Source organism: Rousettus aegyptiacus, unplaced genomic scaffold (genome assembly GCF_014176215.1).
Source record: "Rousettus aegyptiacus isolate mRouAeg1 unplaced genomic scaffold, mRouAeg1.p scaffold_m13_p_7, whole genome shotgun sequence".
NCBI lineage: Eukaryota > Metazoa > Chordata > Mammalia > Chiroptera > Pteropodidae > Rousettus > Rousettus aegyptiacus.
The window spans coordinates 76787944-76808779 of record NW_023416310.1 but is presented as its reverse complement, the minus strand read 5'-3'; the positions used below and the strand labels follow the sequence as shown (position 1 = coordinate 76808779).

Genomic DNA, 20836 nt, shown 5'->3' with positions numbered 1-20836 from the left:
TCTCCACACATGACTGCTGACAAAACTGGTGAGGCATAAATTGGTTTGGCTGCAATTAAACACTCCATACTGCTACTGCTCCCAGCCTGTCTCTGTTGATATTTTTCTGTGGCAAATACATGCAGTTTACATGATATGTATAAAGCCTCACCACTAACTTTGAGGCTGGCCCTCTGAGAGTTCCCTGTCTTCCATTATTCTGAAACTGAAAAATTCATGATGCCGTATGTGCTTTTTCCTGGAAATGGTTTATTAGAATATCTACATTTAAAGAGTTTAATATGCCTCTCAAGAAATTGTATAGTTCAGAAAACCACATGTAATATGTACATGAAAAATAAATCTTTATTTTGAATATGTAAATTTATTTTTGTTATTATTTTCTATTCCTACTACATATTAAACAGACATGTAAAGAATAATAGTGTAAAAAGGCCCCAAATTCACCAGACATGTCCACCTCTCAGTCTGTCCTGGGTGTGTAGATAGTGTTGATGGGAGATTTAGGGGCAAAAACCGAGGGAAATTGCACTGGATGCCTTTTCTTTCTACTTGCACTTATTACTATGTAAAAGCAGATAAAAATGAATTTTTAAGTTACTTTAATGTGGTAATGAAGTAAAAACTAAACAAGGAAAAGTATAAAATGTAAGTCAGTAAATGGGGAGGAGCAGATCATCTACTTGACTTGTGGTTTTGAGACAGACTAGGTGCTAAAGGCATGTGTAAGAGCCTCAGATTTTTTTTCAGCTCCATTAGGTAGATCCCACTTTCCCGCACCAGTGAATTCTTCCTTAATGCCCTGGCCAACCACGCTCTTCTGCACCTCAAGCAAGGAAGTACTCACCAGCTGCTGGGTTTGGAGAAGTCTCCCTGCTGCATGTTTTCTGTGTGCGATCTCAAGGTCTCAGCTCTGTTACTCCTGGTCCTGTAAGAAGTACAGGCCAAGAGGGAATCATATATAAGATAGCTATTTGGAAAATGTCTGTGGGAGGAACAGAAGAGGGATCAGTGGAAGCTAGGAGAGCTGTTAGACCACAATGTTGGTATTACCCTGTGAAGGAGAGAAGGAAGGAAGGATAGCTGGGTGGACACAGTGCTAGGAATGTTTTGGCCAGGCTGATGGAGAGTCCTGGAGGCAACTTATCCAATATCTTGCAGGAATAGCCTGCCTTGATGTCCCTCTTGCGCTTAATAATTGCTGAAAGCAGCCCACAGGAAGCAAAGCCTCAGAGCAGATGGCACTTTGGATTTGGAGTACAGCATTTGGGGCCGGCCTATCAATTAAGATCCCCATGGCATAGCAGGTGTTCTGAATGGTGCCTTTTCTAGGCCACCATAGCTGTGGAAGCCTCAGTGAAGCAGAAGCCCATGGATGAACAAGAGAGAAGAGAAAGAAAGAGGGATAGATAGCAGAAGGTAAGGGAAGCTAAAGACCAGTTCGACCCAGTTTTGCCCAGGGCCCAATTCACACCTCAAATGAGGGCTGGGATTATTTCTAGGCTTCTGATTCCTGAGTCCCAAGCCAGCATCAATATCCACCAAGTTAGCTAGTATACTAGCCTGGAAAGCAAGTAGCATTGGCCACATTTTACTTAAAAGAAATGTAATTCGGATTCCAAACAACTAATTTTTAATTGGACTTTGAGTATGCAAATGTGCCAATATAGCAGAGAATAACCAAGAGTTGGATGAGATATCTACCTTTACACAACTGATACTGCTATGTGGCTAAGAAAAGGCAATTAATTCTTTCAGAAATATTTACTGAGTACCTTGTGTGTTGTCAGAAATTGCCCCAGATGTTAGAACAACTGGTAGACAAATCTGGAGCTATTCAAGAAAAAAGAACTAAGAATATATGGGTACAAAACATAGGGAGATAGATTTAAATTTGAAATAACAAAGGATATCTCAATTTTAAAAAAATTATTCTGTTCCATATCACCTTCCATTGTGCTGCTCAGTCCTTTTTTATATTTATTCAACAACAGGTTTTTTTTTTTTTTTCCTGAGTGCTTTGTCTGTGTCTGCTATTGGCATCTGGGGAGGCCAAGATAAAAAAAGAAACAATAGCTGCCCTCTAGGAGCTCACAATAAATTAGAGAGAAAGATGAGGAGCAATACAGTCCTGAATGGTGCATGCTATTGTTGAGGTATTTACTGACAAGAGCAGAGGAATCAGGAAAGAATACCTAACTCTGCTCAGAGGGTAACAGTAAAGGAATTCATCATAGAATTGATGACTCTTGAGCTGCGTTATGAAGGACAAGTAGAAGTTATCCAGGATTTTCTTCTTAGTTTCTAGCACAAAACAAGTCCTCAATTCATCTCTGCAAAATGAATGAAGGAAGATGAATAAACACAGTGTAACAGTACTTTTTTCTGTTCTGTATCTATTGCCCCTGAATCTGGTACCAGCACCTCACTCAAGGCTCCAGAAGTGGACCCATGACCCAGACCTTGACAATCAGATTTTGAACAGGTCCTGGCAAACAACTGGTTTAAAAGTGTGGACATAGTTGAACTTTGTCCAGTAAGACTCATCTCAGGACTTGATAGAACAGGGAGAGGATGAAATCTCTCTTTTTGATGACCTACAGCCATGAGGATGTCAGCCTGAGGCATCTGGGGTCATCCTGGTTGGGAGAAATCTACCTGAGGGCAAAGTTGCATGCAGGAAGCAGGACTGAGAGTGGTGAGAGAGAAATTGGATCCCGATGACATTATTTTTACTCCTGGTTCCAGCAATTAAGAAGTGGGTCAATTCCTTTTCTGTTCTTTCTGTGTGAGTGTTAAATTACCTTTCTGGGGGGATGAATTGAGGTTTAAGCCAGTTTGAGTTGACATTTCTATTACTTGCAACCAAACGAGTGTTGATTAATAAAGATAAATAGATATCGGAATATGAATTGCTTCACAAAGCATTGAGTTTCCCATTTTCAGAATGGTTAAGGTAAAATCAAGATGAGTTTATCAGAAAAGAAAAGGCTGTGTAACGGGGGAAGCCTAAGGCCTCTTCAGCCTTGATGACTGAGGATAGAGGCTTCTGTCTTACCTGAAGTAGAAAGTGCAATGTGGAAGAAAGGCAGGAGTGGAGGGAGGGAATTGGAACCATAATATCAACCGGATTGCCCAGCTGGCTCTTAATAAAAGCTTGAAATGTTTAGCCTAAAGTGTTATTTCAGAATTACCATTTACTTTCTGCATTTTTGGTGAGTGACAAAATTGACCCAAACTAGAAAGAACTGACACACCAAAATTTTGTTGAAGAGAATTATTAATAAGTGTGCAGGTTGGTTGAGAAAAGGAGATGTGGCCACTGAGAAACGGCAGCTCAGAGGAGCACTCTTCTTTTCAATGCACCATCTAAGAGAGGAATTAGTATCAAAGCCGAAGTCCTTCCAGCTCCTTGACAAACACGAACATCCTCACAACAGTGCCAACTTTGACAGGCACCAGAGGAGCAAGTGCCCACTGCCCCTACCCCTGGGGGTTTGAGTCCACAGGCTGAGGAATCTGTGCAGCACATCTAGGGCAGGAGAGCAGACATCTAACAGGGCAAAGCCTAGAACCAGAGAAGATATGTTTTATGAAGTGGAAATACAAACAAATAGCTGATACTGGAAGACACAGTGTCTCCTGACTTTAGAAACCACTGGACTCTGGTTCTATTTATAAAGATGACATGTTACACAGAACCAGTTTTCCCTGTTACTAGAGGCCAAAGCACCAACATATTCCAGGCACATGTGGGTTCAGGACTCAGACCTCTTTAATTAATTCATTCTGGCTCTGAGTCAGGACACATGCAAAGTGTTTTTGTATTTGCTACTCTCAATAGCTGAGGCAGAGAGAATTGTAGGTTTCCTACAGATTTCTAGCTCTTCTCGCCTTCCTATTGGTGTCATCTTTCTCTCTCTTATTCATCTGCCTCCCTTACCTTATTTTCATTCCCTCTTAAGACCAATCAAGAGGCATGTTTTCTGGTTCAGGCTTTGCCAACTGGCTAGTCGACATTAGACATCTTCTTTAATCTGTCTGGGCTCTAGTTTCCTCACCTGTAAAATGAGCTTAGAAAGTATTTACTCAATTCATATTCCCTAAAATATGAAGAACTGGGGTGCATGTGTGACTATTAAACACCCTGAAATGCATTGCAGCAAAGAATCATGTTTAAGTTTGTTTTGCCAGGCATGTTCAAACTCATTTGAGCATGACATTTTTAAAAAAATCTTGATAAATCTCATTATTTTATGGTATACATGAAAAATGCTGGTTGGGGCCAATACTTGGATTGCTACTCTAAACCTTTTTACTGCCCTTCTATTTAAAGAGGTTGGAAACAAAAACTATATTTTCCAGACTTCCTTGCAGCTAGGGTTCTGCATTTTGTGTACATTATACATTAGATGTACTCATGTGAGATGGGGAAGACGTTTTCATTTCTTGACCAGTCCTGATGGATACAGTGATCTAGATGATCTCTTAAAGCCTAATTCAACTCTTTGGGACTTTTATGTTTTCTCTCCTGGCTATACCTTCTCTTAGGCAAAGAGCTTATTTATATATAGTGGGTCTAGTTCATTTCTTCTCTTCTGTGTTATAACAAATCCCAAGAAAGAGACATACAGCAACTTAGAAAAGGGTAAGTGGGAGCTAGGATCATCTTGCTCTGAAGTTTTCTTCATCTTTTATAGTTTATTTCTGATTCAGTAGGACATAGTTCATCTTCCTAGGGTCTTTCAAGAATTCCAAAAAGAGAGAGACTTGCTAAGAAATTGGAACTGTAACCACGATGCCCCATGGATCTTCTGGCAGCCATTATGAGGTCGAATTGAGTCGAGCACACAGAGACTGTCACCCCTCCTCAGCATCTCCTGTTGTTAATTTTACAGGGGCAGTTGTATTTCTCATTACACTCCAGTGTCATCTTAAATGCCATTCCAGTTTTAAAAGACAGGAGGGCAGAGACTTAGTAAGTAAACTTGGTCAAGAGAAATAACCATTCTGTCCCTTAGACTCTCCAGGTCTAAAGTCAACAAAGATCCATTTTCCCTGGCTGCCACTCCTTTAGAAAAATAGGAGACACTGTTATGAAATGAGTTTGAAAACTGAGCTTTTAAAGTGGGTGTCAGATACTACTAAGGCCAATCCTGAGCTTGACTCCAAGAAGGTTAAACATTGGAAATAAGACTCACCAAAAAAAAAAAAAAAAAAAAAAAATCACCAAAACATGGCATAAAGGGAACCTCTAGGTTCCCTTTGGCAAAATTGTAGAGTTGTTAAAATTTGTCCTTTTCTCTTTCTAAATGTGAAAAATTCAGTTTTCTAACTTTCAGCACCAGAAACCTTTCACCACTCTTCTCTGCCCCCTAGAATTGTACAGTGTTGTAGCTCTGTTCTCCTTTTCAGGGAAAAGAAAAATAGTAAGCTCATTTATCCTGGGGCTGTGGTTTTAACCCTGGCTGCTCATCAGCCTTGGATATCTTCAGAGAGCACAGATGCCAGGGCCCCACAGCTAGAAACCCAACTCAGTTGGTCTTGGATGGAGCCCAGGTACACTATTTTAAAATTCCCACAGGTTGAAAATCATTAGGGTATTGTTACCTAAAAATGCCTCTGAGAGAGAATCATGGAAGGTGTTCCAGGGATGAACTCATCTTGCCCCATTCCTACTTAAAATTTCCAATGGCCTTACTGCCATTCATTTTTACTTGTGAGCTTCATGGTAGCCAAAGTGAAAGTGTGGCTCTGGCCAGAAACGAGCTCATAACATCTTGCAATAATGCAAAGATTAGTTCAATATGGAGCTTCTATCTAGTAGCTGGTGCCTTGTTCCAGAAATTCTGTGCCCATTCTGCCTGCTGGCCAGATTATGCTCAGTTATCCACCATTAAATACCTCCAGAACCTGGTTTTCATCCTCCGCCTGGTGGTCTAGTCCTCATCTAACCTTCTAGTACTAACCCGATAGCATGAAATAATGACAAACACATGGGCTTTGAGTTAGATCTTGTTCAAGTCTTGACAGCACCACTCTTGAACTCAGGATACCTTGAGAAAGTTATTCTGAGCCTTGGTTTCTTCATCTGTATAGACGATATCATCTATTTTTATCAGTTTAGGGTTTGACATATATTAAATACTTAATAACTGTGAGGTCCCCTTCCCCCTAATTTCATTGTTTACCTTGTACTTATTTCCACCTATTGTTTATGTGACCAGTAATCCAAAGGATTGCTAAAGGTATTAGTAGGAAGACATTTTAAGAACAGCAAGACATTTGTTGTACTTGAAATTATGCCCCACTGGTCCCCTCTAACTTTATCTTAGTTCTCTCCATAAGGGGTATGACCAAGGCAGGAGTGATCTGGAAAACACTCTGACAATTACTTGTGGGAGGCTGAAAAATAAGCCCAGAGATGACCTGGAAAGGGCAGGCCACCAAATATCCAACTAGGAAGCAGAAATCCTCACTGGAGTCTATTTCAAACCACAGAATCTGATTTTGGGAAAGAAAGCATTAAAAACAATAAACTACTCCAAATGGCAAATTTAGGATTCAACTGCCTCAAACTGTAACAGCTAGGGCGCTTATAAAAGAGAAATATTCCAGATGGCAAAGTGGAAGGATAAATTATAGAGAAGAAAGTGCTTAATATCCTGTGCAAGACTTTGAAGCAATGCAAAGTAAGAACCTTCCCTGAAGAAGCAGGCTCGGGAACCTGATGTTTCTAGGAGACGGAAACGGAATGTCATTTGATCAGGGTCACCTGGCCCAACTGGCCAGCCCTGGGTGCTCAGGACTCAGGTTTGATTTCAAATTGCCTCTGTCTTCCAAGAGATTCTGGAACAAATGGTTCTGGTGGCCTCATGAGGACATGTGGAGTGACCACTTAACACACACAGGACTTTGATTTGACATGGTCCATCTGGCTTCACAGCTTAATTCAAGGTTCCATGGGTTTAGGTATAATTTTGAATTATTTTTGCTCCCTTTTCATCTTTTCCATCTCTTTATATGAGGTCACTCCAGCCCTGAAAACAAGGAGATTACATCTCAACAGGTGAATTAAAGGAAGTTCAAGGACTTCAACTGCATCCCGGTCAAAGAGACCTTAGTTCTGGCTTCTCAAAATATATTTTTTGGACTACATTATCTGACTGCATGATGCCTCAGCACCATCTAGGGGATTACTGAAAATAAGGAGTCCCAAATCTACCAAATCAGAACCCGCATTTTAACATGACCTGCAGGTGTTTCAAGTACATGTTAAGGTTTCAGGAACAATGTTCTAGTGGATGTTACAGACATAGGAGGGATATAGGCCCACAAAGATCTCTGTGGCCTTCAAAAAGAATACTACCCTTTGAGATTGTCTAATCTTTTCAATAATACTGCATCCTGTGGCGTCTACAACTTCTTAATAGTATTACCAAGGCCATGACCTCAATACTACTAATAAAGGCCTTTTGGTCTGAAGCTGGGTCCATAAGCAAAGGGCCATCCAGTGCTCCATCTCATCCTGTTATTTCATTCTATTGTTTTTCTTCCTTCTCTCATGAAGTTATCCATCCCAACTGGAGGAAAGTCATGGCACGAAAAAAGTTGCATACAACCCTCTATTAATTTCTTATCACACTCAAAACAATCCAGATTCCTTATTCTGGTGTCCAAGGCCCTTGATTCTCTGGCACCTGACTACATCTTAGAATTTATTTCTTTCCCTCTTTCACTCTGCCCCAGCTAGTCTGGCCTTTTTCTTTCTTGGATACACCAAGTTCATTCCCAGCCCTGAGCATTTCCAATCATTGCTTCCTCTGGGAATGCTCTATCTATTTTCATATGTCATCTTTGCTGACACCTCATCATGTATGTCTTTTAGGAAATAGTATTTAGGAAAATACTATTTTCCTAAAAAGACCAACACTATCACTCTATCTGAAATCCTAGTCTACCTCATACACTTTTATCACATTATCCTGTGTGATTTTCTTCATTGCATTTGATGTTACCTGGTATTTTCCTGTTTATATTTACTGATTTATTTCTCTTCCCTTACAACATATAAGCTTTAGAGGATCAGGGAGCAGGTTCCTCTTACTGAATTCTGTATCCCAAGTGCCTAGAACAACACCTGATAGAGTATTTGCTCAATGAATATTTACCGAATTTGAGTGAATGATACCACTAGGGTGAAACTATTGACTTTTAAATTATCTGTGCATTCCTGCTCTAACCACTTCACTCATGCTCATGGATAACTCAGAAAGGTATAGATGGCAGAGCCTGAGTTAACAATGTTTTAGGTCTGGTCTAAACAGTTCATGTTGCGGTCATTTCAGAGCTGCATAATATTTCAGTACAATACAGTTATATGAATCTTTATTGACTGCCTAACTGTGTACAAGATGCTGCAAAATATAAAGGCAAAAAAAAAATACAATGGTAAAGGTATTCCAGAAAAACAAAATGGCATGTACAAAGGTACAGAAGTAAGAAAGGGGGCTGGGGCACCTGCAAATAGTTTGGCAATGCCAGAACTCAAAGTGCAAAGTTTGGGCAAGCAGGAGGAAACTAGGCTGCGGAAGGAGCCAGGGAGCTTGTAATAAAACATCTCCTTGAGGTGTTGGACCTACTTTATGCTTGAAGTCACATGCAAGTGTCTCTAATTCTTTTCAGTACAAAGAGCAAGCAATGAGTTTAGCTGAGAACATGTTGCAACCTCTAGCTCCTCTGTGCCTGCCGCCTTGGGCACCATGAGCACCCTACCCCAAATCTCCAAAGCCCACACATGCTGGACCTATTAGGCACTGCATATTCTACTGTCTGAGTCATTTCCCCTCTGCCAATGATGGCAGGACCCAGAGGAACTTCTCCACTAATTGAATATGAGATGACTCACTCTAAACCTGAGACTTAAAACTTGAAAACCTTCACAACAATACCTTGGCAGTAACACTCTTGGTTCAAATTGTCCAGCTTGTTGTCTGAGGACTCAGTGGGAGTGAGAGGGTAAAGTGGGGGATATCTGAGGGGAGGGAGTTTGAACCAGGAACTTCGGGTTTTCTCAGAGAGCTGGAGAAACAACAGCATCCACTGCATGTCATTGCTTGTTTGAGCTCCAGCTGGTTGTCAAGAGCTAAAAAATGACACTAAAAAATGTTTTGTTTGGCACACCTAGTTTTGTTTACAATATTTGATGCAATATTTAAAAATAAAGAGCTTTCATGTTGAAGTCTAGATTTCTGGATTCTCTCAAAGATTCAAAAGACCTGGCAATAACCCACTTCAAGTCAAGACCAGGAGCCCCTCATATAGGCTGTGTGCTCCTTGGGTTTCCATGGTTCGCACCCCAACTTTTACATTCTGGTGGCTACATATCTTTTTTGGACCCTGTGGGCATTTGCAACCCCTATTCTAAAGCCATCACTGAGAAGACAAACTCTGATGACATTTTCAGTAACAAAAGAAAGAAACCTTAAAATATTACCTCTTTGGAAAATTTCACCTGATCAATGCTAAAAAATTTATTATAAATAATATAATAAATGGGCAAAAAAGAACCAATCTGTACCCCCTATTTCTCTCCTGGAAGAATACTTGGTACTTACATTTGAGGCTAAGGTTATATTTTCTTTATTGTCTTATGTTTCTCCTCATAATTGCATCATGGTTTATATTTAACTGATGCCCACTAAATGAGTAAGATAGGGAATGGTCTAGGTCTTGTGCATCTGGTATCCTCACCCAGGAGACCTGACGCCAGGATACAACATGTTTTGCTCTTTTCTCCATCTATTCATATTTTGATGCTTTCTTTCCTTCCATTTCCTTCCTATTCATCTGCATGCTCTTCCAAGAGGTGTTCCATGACTTCCCTAAGCTGGAAATATTAGCTTTCTCTTCTCTAATTAAAATTAGTACTTATTTGTTTTTGTTATATAACTTTCTGAGTTTTTATTTCCTACATGGGAAAAATAATGGGTACTTCATAAGATTATTATGTACATTATGTCTGGACATGGTGAAAATAATCATTGCCAACAGTTACATATCACTTCCAGAAAACCAGTGCGTTGTATATGTTGACTTATTTAATCTTCAAACATTGCTATAAGGTAGGTACTGACGTTATAATACTCATTTTCCAGATGAAGAAGCTGAGGCACAAAGAGATTAAGTAACTTGCTCAAGGCTGCCCAGCTAATAAGTGCTGATGATATGCTTCAAATTTCAGAAGCTGGACCCAATCTGTATAGCCCTAATCACTAAATAATACTGCCTCTCTTCTGAAGAGAGGTCTACAATATATGTAAGTATCCTTTGTGTTCGAGATTACAAATTGCCCTCCATTATCCATTCTTACCAGTAGCATTTGTATTTTTTAGTCACATGAAAACAGATTAGAACCTAGCTGCTTTTAAAGCATGAGTTGACTGACTAAAAAGAAAGGTTGGAAGAGAAGTCTTAAATAACATAAATAACACTTTAGAGGTGGATCCTCTGTCCTGTCTTCTCTTCCCTTATTTAGGCAAGAGGGTCTTCAGGTAGAGAATGCTTTTGAAAAATAGATTTATCAGCAGATTCCTTCTGAGAGGTCTTTGCCTTTCAGAAGTACCAGACAACCAGCATAGATGCTAAAGATCCCTGAGGCCAAGCAAAGACTTATAACTATCAGAATGCAAATGGTATTGGTTTTCCATTTCATCATTTTCAGGTACAGATCTATTCTCAATTCTAACACTAACTTACCTGTACAATTTGGTACAGGCTCTTATATTTGTCCTTAATTTCTCCATTTATACAATGAAAGATTAGAAAAGACCAGAAATGGCAAACAGATTTGATTTTGTAGGCCCAATACAATTAATTAGTTGCATTCACTTGGAGAACTGCAGGCCATAAGCAGTATTTGACCACCATTGTCTGCCACTGGAGAGAAGTGTGTGTCAGCATATTTTTCAAGAATTTGCCTCCTTGGATTTGATGATTCTCCAGGCTCCTACACAATTTTATGTTCGTGTAAAAATAGCTACACGGGGAAAAGAGAGTAACAAAGCAATAGATATGAATAAGATTTTTAAAAAGAATTAGGAAAAAACAAAGTATGACTGTAGAATTATCATTTATACTGGAAGCAGTGAAGAGCAGGATTGATATTGCTGAAAATTAAATCAGTAATGTGGTAGACAAACGTAAAATTAATGCAGAGAAAAAGAACAGTGTAGGGAGTGGGGCAAGAAGGAGCAGGATTTGATTATAAAAAGGTAACATGAGAAATCTTTGTGGAGACGGAACCGCTCTGTGTCTTGACTATGGTGGTGGAAAGTGAACCAACACATGTAATAAAATCACATATAACTAAGTATACACACAAATGAATATAAGTAAAACTGGCGAAATCTGAACAGGATTGGTGGATTGTATAAATGTCAATATTCTGTTTGTAATCCTATACTATATTTTTGCAAAATAATACTGTAAGAGAAAACGGAACAAAGGGTACACAGGATCTCTCTGTATTACTTCTTACAACTGCATGCGATCTCAAAATGAAGAGTTAATTCACACACACATACACACGCAGAGATATGAAGACATTAAGGGAGAATTAGAGGCAAGAGAATAGACACTCAATATACAGACAAATTGTGTTATAAAATGGAACAAAAGCAATGATCAAAGGTAAAAATAGATTAAAATGTTTCTATGCTGAGAAAATGTCATGCCAATATTCATGACTTAAAAGACTCACCAAAATCTAGGTGAGAAGAATGAAAGAAAAGAAATTGATTCTTAAAACACGTTGTGCCAAACTTTCTATATTACAAGGTTTACAATAAAAAATGACAGCCACGTGAATCAAGAGCTTATGAGCCGCTCTGAGGGCCACAGTGGAAACTCATAGGCATGTGGCATTCAGGAACCCCTCCCCCGACAATTTGTTTTAGGGAGTCTATTCCCCACGGACTGGCAACAAACCTGAAAATTCTGTTGAATCATAGATGCTGCATGAGGAACATTTGCACTGAGAGGGAGAGTGGATAAAGTCTCCTATCATACTGAATGATTCCCTACAACGCATAAACAATTTCGTGAAAAACATGGAGGCAACTTTTACAGTTATTGTTTACATGTGAATCTGGCAGAAAAGCAAATTCAATTATCTCTATACTTGCCCTCTGAAACATTTCTTTAACCTTAATGCTATGCATTTAGTTAATGGACATTTAGGGACATGTGGCAGAAAGAAGACACTAGGAATGCGCAAAAATATTGAGTCAAGCCATGACCCCTAACTCAAACAGCTGATTAAAGATGAGCTTATACCACTAACAATAAAAGCTATGACTTACTGTTATCTGCATTCCAGATACTACACAAGTGCTTCCTATATTGTTTAATTTAATTATCTCAATAATTCCATGGAAGGCAGAATTGGAGTTTTACTTTGTTTGTGTGATCCAATGACTGTACTGTTCTCTCTGCTAACTGCCTACCATTTTTCAAGATGAAGGTCAAATCACATAGCCATTGTGAAATCATCTCTAAACACCTATAAATTCATCAATGACTCATGCATTCATTCATTATCAAATATTTATTGACATCATCTATGTACCAGGCTCTATGCTAGTTCTAGGATACAATGATGAGAAAAACCAGCAGGAATCCATCCTCAAGGAGCTTCAAGTCTAACGGGGGAATTAGTATTACTCAAAACACCAAATGAATGTAAAACTATATGTGTCTATGGCAAGGGCTATAAAGAAAGATTTCTTACACATGTTTTGAGAGCATATAAGAAACCTATTTGACCTAACCAGGGAATTAGTGAAGGTTTCCCCAAAGAAGTGATCCTTGTAAAGGAATCAGACAAGGGACTAAGAGTTACCTGGTTGAAAAATGGAAGAAAGCACTCCTGGAAAAAGAAAGAGCACGGGGAAATATCTGTGGTGGGAAGGAGCATGGCAATATGATGAACTAACAGAAGACCGCTATGAAGAGAGTGAAAAAGTGTGATACAAAATGAGGATAGAGGCTTAGAAAGGGCCGGGATATACCAAGGCTGTGGCCCATGTAAGGAGTTTTAACTTCATCCTAAAAGCAAGAGGAAGCCATTGGAAGGATTTTTAAAAGGAGCAGCAGGAACATGATGAGTTTTCAATTTTTAATCAATTCTTTTTTTTTTTTTTTGCCTTCTATAGCCAAAGCTGTTAGTGAGAACTTCTTGATTATATTCTGTCTTATACTGCTTATTGTAACATCAAATGACAAAATATCATCTTGCTCAGCAGAGAGGAGACACCTTGAAAATTGAAGCCATTTCTTAAACCGTATTTTATTGGATTTAAGACACTCAAATAAAATGCATGTTTATTGTTGCATTTTACTACAAAGAAAAATGTTGACAATTAGATATGCCATTGATTATAAACAGCATCTCTATTCCAAAGATTTAAAAATGTGAAATAATGTGCATCTTTATCTTGATTAAATATTACACTTTGACTCTCTTATAGTGTCCAGTACAATACTGAGCTGGTCATAAATGGAGAGTGGTAATGCTAGACTTCAAATAAGGAAACAGAGTTTGCAACTGGTTCTGCCATGCGCCTGAACAGCATGAAGTTCTGAGTCTCAGTTCACACCTCTGTAAATGACAATATGATCCTTGAGGTTCCTCCAAGATCTACATCTTCTCTGTGCAATAGCTGCCTGTCAACAGCTCTAGGAAGATGACTTTAGGGCTTTCTCTCCTAGAGACAATGCCTGGCAGGGAGCTGTAGGACCCCCTACACTTCAGTTAGAAGGCAGTAGTGAATGTGCCTGGAAGCTACACGACCCTGAGTTAGAGACAAAAAAACTAAAGATTCAAGAAATCTAGTAACAAAGGAAAGTCACACAAATTCATGTACTGGATTGGCCACTTGCATTAACCAGAAGATGTGAGCAAAGCACGGGCTATGTTATGGGTTGAATTGTGTTACCCCAGAAATCAAGAAAAAAATCCCTATATTTCTGATTTAAAAAATTAAATCTCATGAGTATAGAATTGGAGAAACATGGCTCAAAAGCAGCAAATGTGAAAACAATTTTCATGACTTGTTGACTGCCAGCTCAATATGAATCAACAATGTGGCAGTCTACCACTTAATCTTTGATGCATTCAAAGAATCTTAGCATCACATACAACGAAGACGATGGTCTCAGAGTGTTCTGGCCTGGGCTATTTGCACCTGGAGTAGCACATTTAAATCTGAAAAACATATTTTGAAAAGAACGTTGGCAAACTGAAGGCCTTCTGGGGAACATTCCCAGGATGGTGAAAGTTGTTCAGAATGTTATGTGAGAAATGCCTTGGAGATACTGGAGAAGTCTACAATATAGGAAAAAACAACCTGTGCAAGACATTATAATGAAGGTCTCGCCTGGAAGAAAGTTTTGACTTAGACTGTGTAGGTCCAAACAGTGGACCAAAGACCTTTCAAGGGTGACATCTCAGGGCAAATGAATGGAAGGGAATAATGAAGTTTAACATTTACCAAATACAGAGCTAATATGTATCTTACATACCTTATTTCTCACAAAAGCCTTTTAAGTAGTAAGCACTACTTTTTTATAGATAAAAGAAAATCCAGATTAGAAAAATTAACTTGCTCAAGATCCTAAAACTAGCAAGTTCCTGAGTTAGGGTACATATTTACAACTCCATGTTGTAGGTATTACGTTAGTTACACAAGAACTGGGTTACCAAATTTGTTAATGGCCGAAGGTGACTACATGGTAAAACTGCCTTAAAAAGCACTTAATTTGTGCTAGGACCTGGGCAATACATTTTATAAGCATAGTTTATTTTAATTACAACAATGGATTATGATGGGTATTGTTATTCCCTACTCTCAGATAAGAAAATTGAGGCACAGATAGATAAAACAACTTGTTCAAGATCATAAGTAACTAAGATAGGATTAAAACCTAGGTCTATTTGGCTTAACCACTATGCTGTGCTCTTTCTCCTAGAGAAGAAGAAAAAATTTTCTATTAACTAAAGCTCTTGAAAAATGCTTGAAGAGGTTCTTCATCCCTCAAGTAGTTCCTGTGTGAGGGTAGAAGTGTATACTGAGGTGTCTGGAAACTCCAAAACTTTATGATTCTGTCAAATTTGCTTTTCAAATTCATTCTTCACAGAGTGTGCTAAGTACCGAATAGATGTTCAGTAAGTAGATGTTGACTTGAATGGAACAGAAGTCTGCTCCCCAGAAGCGGATTCCTCAGTGCATTGCTGTGGGAGTTGTGGCTTTGCAAGTGAACTTTCTAGCTATTTGTGTCAAGGCTGAATTAGAGGGAGGTGAGCTTCCCAGCACAGCTAACAATTAGAGTCCAACCCACAATTCATGTTACTGGATTGGCTGCATGTGTGGGAAGGAGAGGGTAGGAGGCCCCTTCGAGGGGCAGTGGAATAAAGTAGGGGCAGCCATGGGTAGCAACCCTGGGAGCTGTGGCCAGAAAAAAAGCATGGACAGGTGGACTCAGTCTCAATTTGGATTAAGATGTCCATTCTGCTCTGCCTCCTAGGCCTCTCTCTTCCTGCCCCAAGGACTGAAGAGGTGAGTAATTGAATATAGACTCTCAGACCCAGCCAAGAAATGTTCTCGGACTAAGGTTCACATTGGGAATGAAAGATCCTCCTAGAAGTTGTATATGGAAATCCCTCCCCTTGCTCACTTCTATAGTTTTAAGGTCATGATGATCCATGAAAAAAATCTGAATTAAATGCAAGCCATACTAAGCTTTTGCCTGAAGACCGATTTAACTGGCACCATGCAATGGTAATGTAGGGGGAGCATGTAACCCAAGTCTTGAATGGGGTTTCCCTGGGAGCAAATGTTCTCAGAGGAACATGCATAGATTGCCCATCTGGTTTTTTGGAGGGAGGATAAAAAGTCCATCTTGCTCAATGCTCATTCCACTGGTTTATTAGAAGCACCCAAAAATCATCACTTCCTTGGGTTAAAGCAGTGGTTCTCAAACAATTTGGTCTCAAGTCCTATTTATCCTCTTAAAAATAACGGAGGGTTCCAAAGAGCTTCTCTTTATGTGAATTATGTGTCTCAATATTTACTATATTTGAAATTAAAATTTAAAAATGATTTATTAATTCATTTTAAAATAACAACATAACATTATATGTTAACATTTTTTTTCCTAAAAAAAAATATTTGGTGAGAAGACTGTCATTGTTTTACATTTTTGAAAATCTGTTTAATGTCTAACTTAATAAATGGCAGCTGGATTCTAATATCTGCTTCTGCTTTCAATCTGTTGTGATATGTTGTTACGGTTGAAGGTTATGAAGAAAACCCACCTCACACAGTATGTAATTGGGAAAAGGAGGAGTACATCAGTAGCCCATTTAGATAACTGTGGTGATTCATTTTTTACTCTACCAAAACGAGTTAGCTGCAGAGTGGAACTTAACCCCATATCAATGAACTTTTCATATTCTGTTACATTAAAATCCATTGATCTATCCTACACTTTGAATTGATCGTTTACCCATGCATGGTTTTGTAATATCATACATTAATTTGGAAAATACCGATTCACCGAGTTATGTAGATCTTCCAAATGTTTATACATTTCATTAAACAATATAAAAAATCTCACATGTGTTAATATTACCACTGATCTTACCAGAAAAATCTCTAAGTATTGGGAACCTGTCAAGCTCACAGTGGCAGATACAAATTTTTCAAAATTCTAATTTTCACTTGAAAGCTCAGATTTTATCACTGACAACAGATACTGTCAGTTGTTTTCCTTGAAGTGACAGACTCACTTTGTTCATTTTTGAAAAAAATGTCTGCCAAATACTCAAGTCTGAATAACCAGATTGTCAGTTATTTAAAAAAAAAAATAATGTTCCATAGCAAAAGTGGCTAGTTTAGTTCACAGCTCAAAAAGGCCCACAAGTGCTTTTCCTTGAGAATTTGGTATGCAGCACAAAATATTACAAAAACTATTAAAAATATGTCTATTCAAGGGTTGAGAATTTAATAAAATTAACAATGCCACTTTTTCATAAATATTCGTAAGAAAACTGCCTTTTAGTTTTTCCCATGAGTGTGGGGTGCTGAAGAATGCAATGACAGTTGGGCATCACTGCCCTGATCTGTTTTAAGTGCCAGCAGTTATGATCACAATTGCTTTTGTACCATCAGTGCAAATGTTAACTCAGTGAGAATAGCTGATAACATCAGTATTATTATGAAAAGAGTTTTGACTTTGCAGACCTCCTGAAAGGTTCTTAGGGACCCCAGAGGCCCATGGACTGCACTTTGAGAACTGTCGGGCTAAACTGTTAAAAGACCTTATTAAAATGCAAATGTCATCTCGGAGGGATGGGTAAAAAAATAAACTCTTGGGAGTCACTGTCAACTTTGTGTGGAGGTGGAAAAGTTCAGCAAATATGACCCTCAACTTTAGGAGTCAGATAAATCTAGGGTAGAATACCAGATTCCATACTTTCTAGCTTTTTAAGCCATATAATTTTTAAGGTCTAGGGTTTTTTCATCTGTAAATGAAAATAATCCTAAACCTTTAAATTTACTATTAGGATTTAATATGATAAGTAAGAAACATAAACCGGTTTTATAATTTATGTTCTTATAATCAAGAAAGAATGAGAAAAAAGATGGCTAACTTTGTATAAGTTTCAGGAATAAGAAGCTTCCTGAGGGCCACAGCATAGGAAATTTCTGAGTATCAATGAAGATTAGCCATCTAGGGAGTGCAGAGAAAAGAGATGAAGAAGGAATTAAAGCTAGCCTTCACTTATTCATTCATCCATTCAATAAGTACATGATGATCATCTAGTACATGCCATACTCAAATTCTGTACTAAGAAAAGCCACAGGTAGGGACAATTGGAATAGTATGCAGGATGTGGGAATCAGGTCAGGAAACCTGGCTTTTGATCTTAGTTTTGTACTAGCTGTGTCAGCTAGGGCATGCCCTCTAAATCTTCTGAAATTTGGTTTCTCTATTTTCAAAATGAGGAAGATAATAAATGTTTCACTTAATGTTTCATAGAATAAATGTAAAAACGTGGTTAAAGCAGTCTTTAATTATTTTGATGCCTGTGGTTCTTGAAGTGATTCACCTTTTAATTTCTTGAAAAGCAGCATCATATGGAGGAAGAAATACCTCTATTGTTGATTTCTTTGACCCTAAACTGGAATAAAAATACCTGCCTACTTTTGAGGGGTCTTAGTATATACAGCATCAATATAATTAATGTGTGTCACATGGTAGGTGCTCAGTAAATAGCTATGACCTCGTGGTGAGACAGAAATACTTCCTATGGATACTGGCACATGATTAGCCAAGAAAATAAATGACAGAGAAGGACTTTTAGCATAATATCAGATAATAAAATACACTAGCAAGGATTTAATATTGCTAAAATAAAAGGTCTGGTTATCATTTAGAGACTCATTCTATGGAAAAACTATGTTGATGGCATCTTATTGCCTTTCTACCTCCATTCTTAAGATCTAACTTCCTACATTTAAATAATGTTGGAAGTAAGAAGCTGTCTAAATGAAAAATTGTGCTGGTCTGAGTAAATGATTAACTCTGGTGGGGAATAAGGAGTGGAATGTGGGGAAAACAAAGGAACTTAAAGGATTAAGAAAGTGTGGAAGCACAAGGACAAAGTAGCACCTAAGAAGGGATGTCAGGTGTCTCTGCTGACACTGGCTGATGCTACATGGAGCTCTTTGGGAGCCTACAGCTAACATCTCAGGCCCATTTGATAAGCTGAAAGATGGAGGAAAGAACATAGAGAAGTCTTCTCTCTACTTCAAAGTAGAACATGTTCAAGATGGGAAATACCATCAAACTGAAAGAATGAACATTAGCCTGCATTTCTCATGGAAATTAGACAAGATGATATCCCACCCACTTAGTCGTGTGCTGTATTTTATGATATTTTAAAACAAATATTCATACAGTTCTTACAAAGTGCCAGAAACTATTGTAAGTGCTTCATACATATTAATTCTTTAAATTATAATAAATTAGAGTGAGATAAATTAAGGTTCCTATTTTATAGACATAGAAACTGTGGTAAAGTAACTAGCCTAAAGTATTCTGTTAGTAAGGGGCAGATCTCAAAAGGCAGAAAATCAAGCCCCAGAGTTCAGGCTCCTAATCACACAGTTCTACCATGATTAAGAGAGTAAATGGAACTACAATTATTTTGATACTCAACAATGATGTGATGATGATAAAAGGGAGGAAGGTGTCTGTTGTCAAGGTAATCTTTACACTACAGGGTAAAACTTGTAGACTATAAACAATATGCCTACTAGGCCTATTCTTTAAAATGAAAAAAAAAAAATGTGTGCTTTAACTCTCAGTTTAACCTGCTGAAGAATCGTCTGAAGTCCGCACAAGGAGCAGCTCAGTGGAACAGGAAAGTGAGAGAAAAACCAGAACTTATTAATATTTCCTTCTTCTTTCCAACTCTTACCCTTACCTCCTCATCCTTCCCAAACACCCTGCAGAACTTAACCGGACTTGCAAAGTTGCTGCCACTGAAGCCCCCAGAGATGGATGGAGCCTCAAACTTCAGAAACCATTCATCCCCTACTTGAAAAGAAATTGCCAGATGGAGGATCGCAGGAAGAGAGGTACAGATTACATTCCTCAGGGGCTGCTCAGATCGGAAACTATTGTTCACATGATCTTGTGAAACTAAATAGCCTCTAGAAACACCCTATCATGTTTGCCTCTTGAAGGACTCTCTTGCTCAAGAACACCATCCAGGCTCTAGGCGCTGAAGCTGCCTGCTTGCCTGGACTGCCCAACGGGCTGATGAAAGGAGAAATGGTCCGAGAGGATCATCACAACTTGAACCTGGTAGCCTCCTTCCAACCAAATGTTTCAAGTACAGCTTCTCAATTTTGGTTGCAAGTTAGAATCACTAAAGCACATTTAAAACTATGCCTGGAGCCCAGATTCCACTACAGAACCAATTCAATCAGACTCCCAAGAGGTGGAGGGGAGGGCCTGTCATCATTCTTTTATGAGAGCTCCCCATGTGATGCTTTTATGATGCCAGGGTTGACTGTCACTATTGACTGTCACTGATATAGAAGCTTAAATTTTCTTTTGCATAGCCAGGGCTATTCTTGTGGCTTCCTGGTCTTAAAATAAGGCTTCGTAATAGAAGAGGAAGTAGTATCTCAGTAGAATGAAAAGAATCTGGGCTTTGGAGTTCTGGGTTCAAATTATCATTCAAATAGTTACTGACACTGTAAAATCTAAGGTAGTATGTTTGTTGAGTGCTAAACAGCACAACAGAGATAAATCAGACACGAGTTCCACCTAGAAGTGAAAGAAGCCTGGGATTGAGTTCAGGTTCTTCCAGTCACTAGCTGTGTGACTTTGCATCTAGATCTCTTCATCTGTAGAATGGGTATATTAATGCCTGTCTTGCAGAGGAGTGTGGTTTGGGATTATAAATTCTATAAGTAAATCATTTAGTACAGGGCTGAGCACATGGTAGCTATTATTAGAATGACTTCAGAATCTCTTGCATTTTCTCCCCTGCTGCAACCTTATATCAAGCCAAACCAAGCCTGTGAGTGCTGATACTTGTAAGAAAAGGCTGGGGGTAGGCAGAAACTATATCTGGGAAGCCTTATAGAACATTGTAATTATTGTGACCATTATGCTAATTTATGCAGAATAGGGGCAGTCCCATTTATATACCAAGAAGAGCGCTCTTGCTTCTGTGTGAAGAATAGGTTGGAGAGGG

The 20836-nt window shown here is 38.7% G+C and overlaps 1 protein-coding gene across 1 annotated transcript in view; it reads right to left on the bottom strand.

Moving 5' to 3' along the window:
• SLIT3 (slit guidance ligand 3) overlaps window positions 1–20836 on the bottom strand; it is a 583670-nt gene that overhangs the window by 544072 nt on the left and 18762 nt on the right. The window contains exon 2 of the mRNA XM_036224942.1: window positions 848–928. The gene's annotated coding sequence lies outside the window, so the exon portion shown is untranslated. The remainder of the gene's footprint in view (window positions 1–847; window positions 929–20836) is intronic.